Source organism: Anabrus simplex, chromosome 11, assembly GCF_040414725.1.
Source record: "Anabrus simplex isolate iqAnaSimp1 chromosome 11, ASM4041472v1, whole genome shotgun sequence".
Taxonomy (NCBI): domain Eukaryota; kingdom Metazoa; phylum Arthropoda; class Insecta; order Orthoptera; family Tettigoniidae; genus Anabrus; species Anabrus simplex.
Genome location: NC_090275.1, coordinates 75,598,378 through 75,609,689, shown reverse-complemented (window position 1 = coordinate 75,609,689; position 11,312 = coordinate 75,598,378). Strand labels below are relative to the sequence as shown.

General features: G+C 46.3%; 4 non-coding genes across 4 annotated transcripts; 3 read left to right on the top strand and 1 right to left on the bottom strand.

The window, feature by feature from the left end:
• The first annotated feature begins 1,231 nt into the window (after positions 1–1,231).
• On the top strand, positions 1,232–1,304 carry TRNAR-UCG (transfer RNA arginine (anticodon UCG)). Its single transcript has one exon. It is a non-coding gene; the product is annotated as a tRNA-Arg (tRNA).
• Positions 1,305–3,223: 1,919 nt separating this feature from the next.
• TRNAT-UGU (transfer RNA threonine (anticodon UGU)) lies at positions 3,224–3,295 on the top strand. Its single transcript has one exon. It is a non-coding gene; the product is annotated as a tRNA-Thr (tRNA).
• Positions 3,296–7,166: 3,871 nt separating this feature from the next.
• TRNAT-UGU (transfer RNA threonine (anticodon UGU)) lies at positions 7,167–7,238 on the top strand. Its single transcript has one exon. It is a non-coding gene; the product is annotated as a tRNA-Thr (tRNA).
• Positions 7,239–11,239: 4,001 nt separating this feature from the next.
• Positions 11,240–11,312, bottom strand: TRNAR-UCG (transfer RNA arginine (anticodon UCG)). The gene has a single exon. It is a non-coding gene; the product is annotated as a tRNA-Arg (tRNA).

The following is an 11,312-nucleotide window of genomic DNA, read 5'->3' as shown; positions in this document are numbered from 1 at the left end:
TGAATAACATTTTATTATATTAATTTCAAAATCTCAGTACTACAGAGCAGTGCAGAGCAGGTAGCAGTTGGTTAAGATAGCTATCAAACCACTTCTACTCCCGGCGGGGAATCGCCACAGAACCTTGAGACAATGACCGCTGGAATAACCACGGAAAATTCCACAAGACTGTCCATTTCTTCCAAAAAATGCTGAAGACTCAACATTGATCTACCACTGGAACAAGACGACCGACAAGAAAGTGGGCATGTACCACCATTGGTAAAGTGGTGGTGGGTGATTATTGTTTTGATGCCAGTCCAATAGTTTTGTACTAGTCGGACCTAACCAATGGCTTTGTCACTAGCCGGCATAATTTATTAATTCAGCTTTTCAGAACTATCATCATCATCATCATCTGTTTACCCTCCAGGTTCGGTTTTTCCCTCGGACTGAGGGCGAGGGCTCCCACCTCTACCGCCTCAAGGGCAGTGTCCTGGAGCTTCAGACTCTTGGTCGGGGGATACAACTGGGGAGTATGACCAGTACCTCGCCCAGGCGGCCTCACTTGCTATGCTGAACAGGGGCCTTGTGGAGGGATGGGAAGATTGGAAGGGATAGGCAAGGAAGAGGGAAGGAAGCGGCCGTGGCCTTAAGTTAGGTACCATCCCGGCATTCGCCTGGAGGAGAAGTGGGAAACCACGGAAAACCACTTCCAGGATGGCTGAGGTGGGAATCGAACCCACTTCTACTCAGTTGACCTCCCGAGGCTGAGTGGACCCCGTTCCAGCCCTCGTACCACTTTTCAAATTTCGTGGCAGAGCCGGGAATCGAACCCGGGCCTCCGGGGGTGGCAGCTAATCACGCTAACCACTACACCACAGAGGCGGACTTTTCAGGACTATACCGCATTGAATGCGGGTGCTTGACCCCAGTCCAGTGGTTATGTCATTGCCGCACCTAATAATATACAGCAATAATGTTCTCCCCAGTTTCTAATACGTTGACAAGTTGGCAGACTTGTGCACCGCGCGATCACGTCGACCGCGAGAAAGAAACAAACGACAGTCATAACGCGCCTAGATGTCTGCGCTACAAATAGTGACAAATGACAGTGTTGTTCCGTAATACAAGTCCGCAATATACCTAATAGCATTTAACAGAGTCTACTATTGAACTAACATTGGTCAGATTCTATACCATAACACGCATGATGAAGAGAAATCCACTCTAAAGGTGGAACAAATGCTGCGACCGTGTGGCCTAATGGATAAGGCGTCGGACTTCGGATCCGAAGATTGCAGGTTCGAGTCCTGTCACGGTCGGTAGTTTTATATTAGTGGGTAAGCCAGAACAAAATAAGGTACTTAATTAACCAAAACGGAATACACCATTGTTCCCCCTACATACTTGTTTCTTCTTCTTTATCTGTTTACCCCTCAAGGGTAAACTCTACCGCCTCAAGGGCAGTGTCCTGGAGCTTCAGACTCTGGGTCGGGGGATACAACTCGGAAGGATGAATAGCACATCGCCCAGGCGGCCTCATCTGCTATGCGGAGGATGGGAAGATCGGAAGGGATAGACAAGGAAGAGGGAAGGAAGCGGCCTTAAGTTAGGTACCATCCCGGCATTTGTCTGGTGGAGAAGCAGGAAAGCACGGAAAACCACTTCCAAGATGGCTGAGATGGGAATCGAACCCACCTCTACCCAGTTGACCTCCGGTACCACTTTTCAAATTTCGTGACAGAGCCGGGAATCGAACTCGGACCTCCAGGGGTGGCAGATAATCACACTAACCACTACACAACGGAGGCGGACTATTTATTACTCTATGCAGAACAACATCATCCGCAAAAAGCCTTATCTCTGATTCCAGTTCTCGACTCATGTTTGTTTGTCCAACCCGTGTTCCGTTTCCCTACGGGGTCGGGTATGAGGTGAGGTGAATCTGTCGCGGCGGGTTTTTATGACCGAATGCCCGTCCTGACGTCAACCTCATCAGAGGAGTTAATGAGATGAAATGAATGACGTGATATATGATAGTAGGGAGAGGGTGAAATCCGGTGCCGGCACATAGCCTACTCCTGTCGAATAGCACCAAGGGGTCTGCTCAAGGCTTAACGTCCCCATCCGACGGACGAATCACCATCAACAGCGTCATATGCGGAGAGGTTTGAAATTTAATCCACGCTTTTGGCACGCAGTCTAGTGATTAGAAATTGTATACCACCACCTCCCCTGCCCTACCGGCCAACATTCTGATGGCGAAATTTTTTTCGACCAACGGGACTCGAACCGGCTTACCTCGGTGTCAGACCGTTTATACTTCAGCGCCTTAACGATCATGGCCACATATATATCAGAAGGTATCACGCGGTGTAATCGACTATCAGTGAATCTCGGGGACAATTGCAACTCTGTTTCTGAAAGTTGTTGACTTACTGACGGGGAATCGTACCGGCGTCCTTCGCGGTAAACCGAGCACGTCTTTACGGCCTTGGCCAGGTAATTAGCCCGTGGTAATGGGGAACGTTCAGGTCTGTGAAAAATGTCAATGTATCTCAGATACAACGGTGAAGACTTACAGGTGGACGGTAATTAAATAATCTTGGACGTTATTGTTTCCAGATAAGAAGAATGGTAGCCTTGAGTCATCATCATCATCATCATCATCATCATCTGTTTACCCTCCAGGTTCGGTTTTTCCCTCGGACTTAGCGAGGGATCCCACCTCTACCGCCTCAAGGGCAGTGTCCTGGAGCTTCAGACTCTTGGTCGGGGGATACAACTGGGGAGTATGACCAGTACCTCGCCCAGGCGGCCTCACCTGCTATGCTGAACAGGGGGCCTTGGGGAGGGATGGGAAGATTGGATGGGATAGGCAAGGAAGAGGGAAGGAAGCGGCCGTGGCCTTAAGTTAGGTACCATCCCGGCATTCGCCTGGAGGAGAAGTGGGAAACCACGGAAAACCACTTCCAGGATGGCTGAGGTGGGAATCGAACCTACCTCTACTCAGTTGACCTCCCGAGGCTGAGTGGACCCCGTTCCAGCCCTCGTACCACTTTTCAAATTTCGTGGCAGAGCCGGGAATCGAACCCGGACCTCCGGGGGTGGCAGCTAATCACGCTAACCACTACACCACAGAGGCGGCTCAGCCTTGAGTCACACAATAGTATCACACACAGCTACTACCGCTGGAGTATTAATTACAAGGTTTAGGATATTGTAGCTAGATGCTTGCGAAGCCTCTTTAGCTCAGTGGCAGAGCACTGGTCTTGTAAACCAGGGGTCGTGAGTTCAATCCTCACAGGAGGCAGTTAATTTTTCTCTCCTTTATTAAGGAAAATAGCTATTATAGCTGTAAAACGATAGCTTATTTTAATTTTATGATCAGAAGTGAAGTTGAACATTACTTAGTGTCCTCCGAAGAAAGCATGTGTAGGTCTTTCGAGTTGATGCCTTATAAGCGAACCTGTGCGCTCTTGGATCAAAGGCCATTATGCTAACCTTATCGGGGGGTTATGTAACTTGGGTTCAATAAATTCCCAGCACTATTCTTTGCTAGTGTTTTAACACCACACATACTTATTGGAGGTTTTAGGCAACTGAAGGATGGGAAAGGTCTAGGATTGGGAAGTTAGCCTCCATGGCCCTAACTATAAGGGAACTGTCCGTCTCTGTGGTGTTGTGGTTAGTGTGATTAGCTGCCAACCCCCAGGGATCCGTGTTCGATTTCCGCCTCTGCCACAAAGTTTGAAAAGTGGTACGAGGGCTGGAACTGGGCCCATTCAGCCTCGGGAGGTCAAGTGAGTAGAGGGGTTTCGATTCCCTCCTCAGCCATCCTTGAAATTCTTTTCCGTGGTTTCCCACTCCTCCTCCAAGCAAAGACCGGGATGGTACCTGACTTAAAGTCACGGCCGATTCCTTCCCCGAGCTCGATAGCTGCAGTCGCTTAAGTACTGCCAGTATCCAGTATTCGGGAGATAGTAAGTTCGAACCCCACTGTCGGCAGCCCTGAAGATGGTTTTCCGTGGTTTCCCATTTTCACACCAGGCAAATGCCGGGGCTGCACCTTAATTTAAAGTCACGGCCGCTTCCTTCCCACTCCTAGGCCTTTCCTGTCCCATCGTCGCCCTGAGACCTATCTGTTGCGATGCGACGTAAAGCAAATAGCAAAACAATACAGCTTCCTTCCCTCTTTCTTGCTTATCCCTTCCATTCTTCCCATCCCCCATAAGGCCCCTCTTCATCATAGCAAATGAGGCCGTCTGGGCGAGGCACTGGCCCTCCTGCCAGTTGTATCCCCAGCCAAATATTTCAAGCTCCAGGACGCTGCCCTGAAGCGATAGAGGTAGGATCCCTGACTGTGTCCGAGGGAAAAGCCAACCCTAGACGGTAAAAGGACTAAGAAAGAAAGAAAGAAAGAAATGGGAAATCACAGCAGGATACGAACTCTAACCGCAAGATGAACTCCCTGGCTATTTCCCAGCCCTTAATTTAAGACTAGCTTTTTCGTCTTAAAGGTCATTCAGACTAGTGAAATGGTTTAAATTCCCCTCTCAGTCACATTGAGAGCGGTTTTTGAGGTTAAAACTTTTCCATTTCCTAGAAATCCTTAACCTCTGCTTGTTCTAGCCACAATCAGTTACAATCACCAGTAGAATGACACAGGATATCAAACATACTTCACTCCCTCGAGTACTCCAGAACACGAGGTTGATGGCCAAGATGTTGTGAGTCCCTCATGCGAAGCATCGCGTTCCGGCAGTATCTTAGCGTATTAGCGTACATGGTTTCCTTAGAATTGTCCTCTACGTGGACCCATTTAGGTAAATTTTTATGCTCTCAGCAGCGGAGGAGACGTGACGTTGTATGATGTTCATTTGTAGCTAGGGGCGTACTTAGTTCTTTGCGACTACTGCCAACTGACGGAGAGGGACGTTGATGGGTGCTCTGGTAAATTAATTCGTTGCTACGTCTATAAATAAATACATTCTTATTTTTATTGCTATGTTATTAAAGAAGATATTCGTTGCACTTCTTCTTTATCTGTTTACCCTCCAGGGTCGGTTTTTCCCTCGGACTCAGCTAGGGATCCCACCTTCAGCTTCAGACTCTGGGTCAGGGGATACAACTGGGGAGGATGACCAGTACCTCGTCCAGGCGGCCTCACCTGCTATGCTGAACAGGGGCCTTGCGGGGGGATGGGAAGATTGGAAGGGATAGACAAGGCAGAGGGAAGGAAGTGGTTAGTGTGATTAGCTGCCACCCACGGAGGCCGGGTTCGATTTCCGGCTCTGCCACGAAATATGAAAAGTGGTACGAGGGCTGGAGCGGAGTCCACTCAACCTCGGGAGGTCAACTGAGTAGAGGGGGTTCGATTCCCTCCTCAGCCATCCTGAAAGTGGTTTTCCGTGGTTTCCCACTTCTCCTCCAGGCAAATGCCGGGGTGGTACCTAACTTAAGGCCACGGCCACTTCCTTCCCTCTCGCTTGCCTTCCAATCTTTCCTTTCCCCCCACAAGACCCCTCTTCATCATAGCAGGTGAGGCCACCTGGGCGAGGTACTGGTCATCCTCCCCAGTATATCCCCCGACCCATAGTCTGAAGCTCCAGGACACTACCCTTGAGGCGGCAGAGGTGGGATCCCTCGCTGAGACCGAGGGAAAACCGACCCTGAAGCGTATACAGATTAAGAAGAAGAGAAGATGAAGAACAAAGTAAATGGTTGCATTTACTTGTGTGTGTTTATTTCACCACAAGAACGGTCTGAGCTGTTACTTTACACGCATGCACATAAATAGTGTTCCGATAAACAAAGCATGTACGAGTATTCCTCCACTTCCTCGCTTAACACATAGCTGCAGATAGACAGCCTGCTACAGGACTGTTGTGACTACCCTTTCGCTCCCTTCCCCTCTGACCATCAACACTACCCCTTCACTCCCTCCCCTCATTTTCAGCACTGGAGTGGGGCAGTGTTGATTGTGTATGTCGGTGCACTATTTCTGTGCATGGGTATACCGCAGTTGGTGATAAAATCTCTGAGTGTTTAATTATGGGAGTGACGTAACATTGTACACAACTTTCAGCCAATGACAGTGCCGAATCGGCACCAGTCATTATTATGACAGACCTTCGTAAATATTTGCACATATTTCTACTTCTATTTCCGGAAGTGTGGTAAATAAATACAACTATTTAAGCACTCAAGCTGGAATTCTTTAATATAAGTTCACATTTTTTCTTTCTTTCTCAATCTGTTTACCCTCCAGGGTTGGTTTTTCCCTGGGACTCACCTCTAAAGGGCAGTGCCCTGGAGCGTGAGACTTTGGGTCGTGGATACAAGTGGGGAGGAGTACTAGTACCTCGCCCGGGCGGCTTCACCTGGGAGTGTGGATTCGATCCAAAGAGTTCAGCGCGGCTTCCCCTCTCTTTACGATTCTTCTTAATTGCTGTAATGTGGAAATCCCTCTCCTTCTACCGGTTATTATCATTATAAATTGATCAAATCTCACATCATGAACAATTATTAGCATGTTCTTGTTATTCATTTTATTATTAGGTTTCTGTCATGAATGGATGAACATATTAAGGCTGTGGTTAATTATAACATTTGATGGGAATGGGATGGGGATGGGAAGACTGGAAGGGGAGGAGCGAAGGAAGCGGCCGTGGCCTCAAGTTAGGTACCACCCCGGCATTTGCTTGGTGGAGAAGTGGAAAACCACGGAAAACACTTCGAGGATGGTTGAGGTGAGAATCAAACCCACATGTACTCAATTGACCTCCCGAGGCTGAGTGGAGCCCGTTCCAGGTCTCGTACCACTTTTCAAATTTCGTGGTAGAGCCGGGAATCGAACACGGGCCTCCGGGGGTAGCAGCTAATCACGCTATCCAATACACCACAATTTACTGTGAATATTTTCAAGACAACTGTGGCTACAAACAAATCTTTGGAATACACGTCGACTATCAACACCGCAAAAGAATGCTGATGGCTTTACAACTCACTATTCACTTCCTTCATACGATTTCGCAAAACGGTTATTATAGTAGTGCACTTTCGCCAGCCGTTACGTCAGTCAGCTTGTGTGAGTCAGAACTGGTACTGTCTAGAGCGCGCCAGACCAAGGTCATTCAAATCGTCTTCGTACAGATCAGTGCAGTTAGTATGCGAATTTGCACGCCTCTTTAGCTCAGTGGCAGAGCACTGGTCTTGTAAACCAGGGGTCGTGAGTTCGATCCTCACAGGAGGCAAACATTTTTAATTCTCAGTTTCCACATCACTTGCCAGTGAGGCAAAATTCCAATACCATCTTAAATGCCAACATCTGAAACTTAACGTTCTATGCATAGAAATAGCAATTGTTATTTGCGAGGATTCTTACCGTGTGGTACGTATGCATCTACTTCTATGATTTCAGTAACTTATGCACAACACAAAATACGAACTCTGTCCAGAAACAATTCGACCGTAGTAGACCGTACTAGTTTTATTGCGCACAATATCAATCACGAGTAAAAAAAATAAAATAAACTATTCCCGGCGCTGACTGCACATTGGTGGCCACGCCTCAAACAGACGCACTGCAGACATGGTCGTAGATTTCGTACTTGAATCTAACTGAATTTCACTATTAGATCACACACATTTTGTTCTTCTCAGTTAACTGAATTAGTCTACATCCCACAAACCTACGGTTCCATTCCTTGGGATATGCATAAACGTACTTACTCAACATTCGTCCCGATAGATTATAACGAAATTAGTCTTGTGGGTGAGAGATAGCACTGAATACCATTTTCTCAACGGTATCACCATTCTGCCTCCGAAAAGCTTCCACACACCTGTGAGTGGGGGCGGTAGAAATATCCAAGCAATCTCCTTCCTGTCGTAAGAGCGTGGGTTGGCAACCACGAAGCACCTGGCTGAGTATGGCATTCCACTTAGATGTACCAGCCTCCTCACGTTTGAAGTCAGAACAATATCTGATGATACGTGGAAACGATTTCATGAGATACGTTTGTCCCTTCGACGAATTAAGTAGTGCTCTGATGGTTGCTCACTTGCACTTCATCTGAATTCAATAATCACCACCACTGTCCATGTCTTCAATTCATGATGAAGATCATTTCCACGTATCATCAGATTTTGTTCTCACTTCAGATATTAGCAGTTATGATGAATCTTACATCTAAGTTGACGAAATAGTTACATATGCATGAGTACACGCTTTCGGTTGATAAACTCTTATTCCCTTCTGACTGCAGCGATTACTAAAGACTTACAAGGTCTGGATCAAATAAGTTTGCTCATTTTACGGCACTCTATTGATTATGTTATTGTTAGGACATTAGCACCCACTTCATAGTGATCCTTATAAATTGTAACCGGCATCCAAAAACATCACCTTGCCGTAATGTACGCAGCAATTCCTATAACTTCGATCACTGATTTCTCCGACATGAGCATTTTAACAGATGCTGAATGGGAGTGTACGCCTCTGTGGTGTAGTGGTTTGTGTGAATAGCTGCCACCGCCGGAGACCCAGGTTCGATTCCCGAATTTGCCACGAAATTTGAAACGTGGTATGAGTGCTGGAACGGGGTCTACTCAGCCTCGGGTGGTCAACTGAGTAGAGGGGTTTCGATTTCCACCTCAGCCATCCTCGAAGTGGTTTTCCGCGGTTTCCCAGTTCTCCAGACAAATGCCGGGATGGTACCTAACTGACGGCCAAGGTCGCTTGCTTCACTCTTCCCTGTCTATCCCTTCCAATGTCCCCCCTCTCCCCCACAAGGCCCCTGTTCAGCATAGCAGGCGAGGCCACCTGGACGAAGTACTGGTCCTCCCCAGCTGTATCCCCACTACGCTCCAGGACACTGCCGTTGACAGGACACTTGCTATGATGAACAGTGGCCATGTCGGGGGATGGGAAGATTGGAAGGGATAGACAAGGAAGAGGGAAGGAAGCGGCCGTGGCCTTAAGTTAGGTACCATCCCGGCATTTGCCTGGAGGAAAACCACTTCGAGGATGGCTGAATAGGGAATCGAACCCCCCCTCTACTCAGTTGACCTTCCGAGGCTGAGTGGGCCCCGTTCCAGCCCTAGTACCACTTTTCGAATTTCGTGGCAGAGCCGGGAATCGAACCCGGGCCTCCGGGGGTGGCAGCTAATCACACTAAACACTACACCACGGAGGTGGACTTACAGTAATTTAGTTTTTAATGTAATATATTGCTTGCTACTGGATTTTCATTCCAATCGCACCAGCATTCTTAGTGATACAAAGTAAAATTTCAAATTATTATCCTTTCTTTCTTTCTTTCTTTCTTAATCTGTTTACCCTTCAGAGTCGGTTTCAGCGAGGGATCCCACCTCTACCGCCTCAAGGGCAGTGTCCTGGAGCGTGAGACTTTGGTTCGGGGTGATACAACTGGGAAGGAGGACAAGTACCGCGCCCAGGCGTCTTCACTTACTATGCTGACCAGGGGGCTTGTAGGGCGATGGGAAGGTCGGGTGGGATAAACAAGGAAGAGCGAAGGAGGCGACCGTGTCCATAAGTTATGTACCATTTGCCTGGAGGAGAAGTGGGAATCCTCGGAAAACCACTTCGAGGATGGCTGAGGAGGGAATCGAACCCCCCTCTACTCAGTTGACCTCCCGAGGCTGAGTGGACACCGTTCCAGCCCTCGTACCACTACAAACAAGTTTTACATAATATTACCTAGCCTAACTTAATTAAATCTATTCTAAACTAATCTAATTAATCTAGTCCAATTTCCCCTCTTATTGTGGGTTTGGGCTTACAAGTCACTGATTCATTATGGTTTAATATACTGAGCATACAGTGTTTTTATCATAACTATTATCTTTTAATGCTACCCGTGAATTCTTTTAAAAATATTATTCTGTTTGTACCGAAATCAAGAGTATTATTTTTTTCGAGATGCACTGTTGTAGTCTGTAAAGTAGTGAATTTTAATGTGCAGATGTTACAAAATTTTTATTTGAAGATGTTAAATGAAATGTTGAATTTTGGCGCAGCACATGGAAATTCAATAGGGAAAGGAACTTATGATTATCAATTTGCGAATTTATTCTTTTTATATATGGACTTCGGCGCATCTTCCATCTTTAATCTTCTTGACTCTCCATTTCTAAATTTAACAAAAGCTCGTTGTACGAAACCATCTAAGGAGGTAGCAAATGTAGCGATGATGGTTCGTTGATCATTTTTGTAAAATTAATCATACACTGTACTGTAACTTTTAGGATAGTTGATTCGGTTATCTCAAATCGAAGATTTTCCATTATTAAAAAGAAACAACAACTGTCAGAAAAAGTCCATCTTTTATTTTTCGCAGAATATGATTAGACACAGTCGTCAAATTTACTAGAAAAATATGAGGCTTCTAGCCTAAAGAGTCCTTCTCTCTTTTTTTTTTTTTTTTGTACTCGTACCTTGGGCACTTGAATGTCCTATTTGGAGCAAAAGCTCCATATTAATCCAGTAATCGTTTATAAGAAAAGTCCACATCGTTGATTCAATGAGGAGCGTTATGATATTTTGTTCAGAGGGTCCTGAGTTCTATTCCTGGCTGGGTGGAGAAATTTTGACCGCATCAGCTTAATAGCTCTTACTCGGGGACAGGGTATTTGTGTTTGTTCTAATACATTTTTCTTAATACAAACACACCACACTATCAACCACCACAGGAACAGGCAATCGTGAAGGCATCCCTCCGTAGAGGACTGACGTCAAGAACGACGTCATGGGCCAGGCAGACATGGCCAAATCCACAGGTGCAACAAAGTTCGCACTCACGACCCCACCTAGTAGCAGCAAAAGAAACGTTCTTTTCTGACGAACTTCCCGTCCCTTTCCGCTGTGCTATCAACACTACTGTCATGCTCACGACGTAGTTCAAGGATCAAAATAACAGATGGCAGTGCATGCTAAATATTGACAATTCCCATCAATCACTCAAATTTTCTGTTTTGTAAAAATCTCGTGAGGTGACATTTGATATTGTTTTCTGTTTACTGGTATATATATATTCAGCATGAACTGAGTATAGTGTGTTTTTGTTTAATTAATCAAAGCAAGTCTTATTACAATGAATGGAGATGCTTGTTGTTTTTGAATTTATCGAAACGACAGTACTTGGAGAGGAGGAAAATGAATATTAGACTTCAAAATGCACCCCGTAATTTATAAGCCTCCTTAGAAATATCAAATTTCCTCACGAAAAAGTATCGACCGTGACAGGACTCGAACCTGCAATCTTCGGATCCGAAGTCCGACGCCTTATCCGTTAGGCCACACGGTC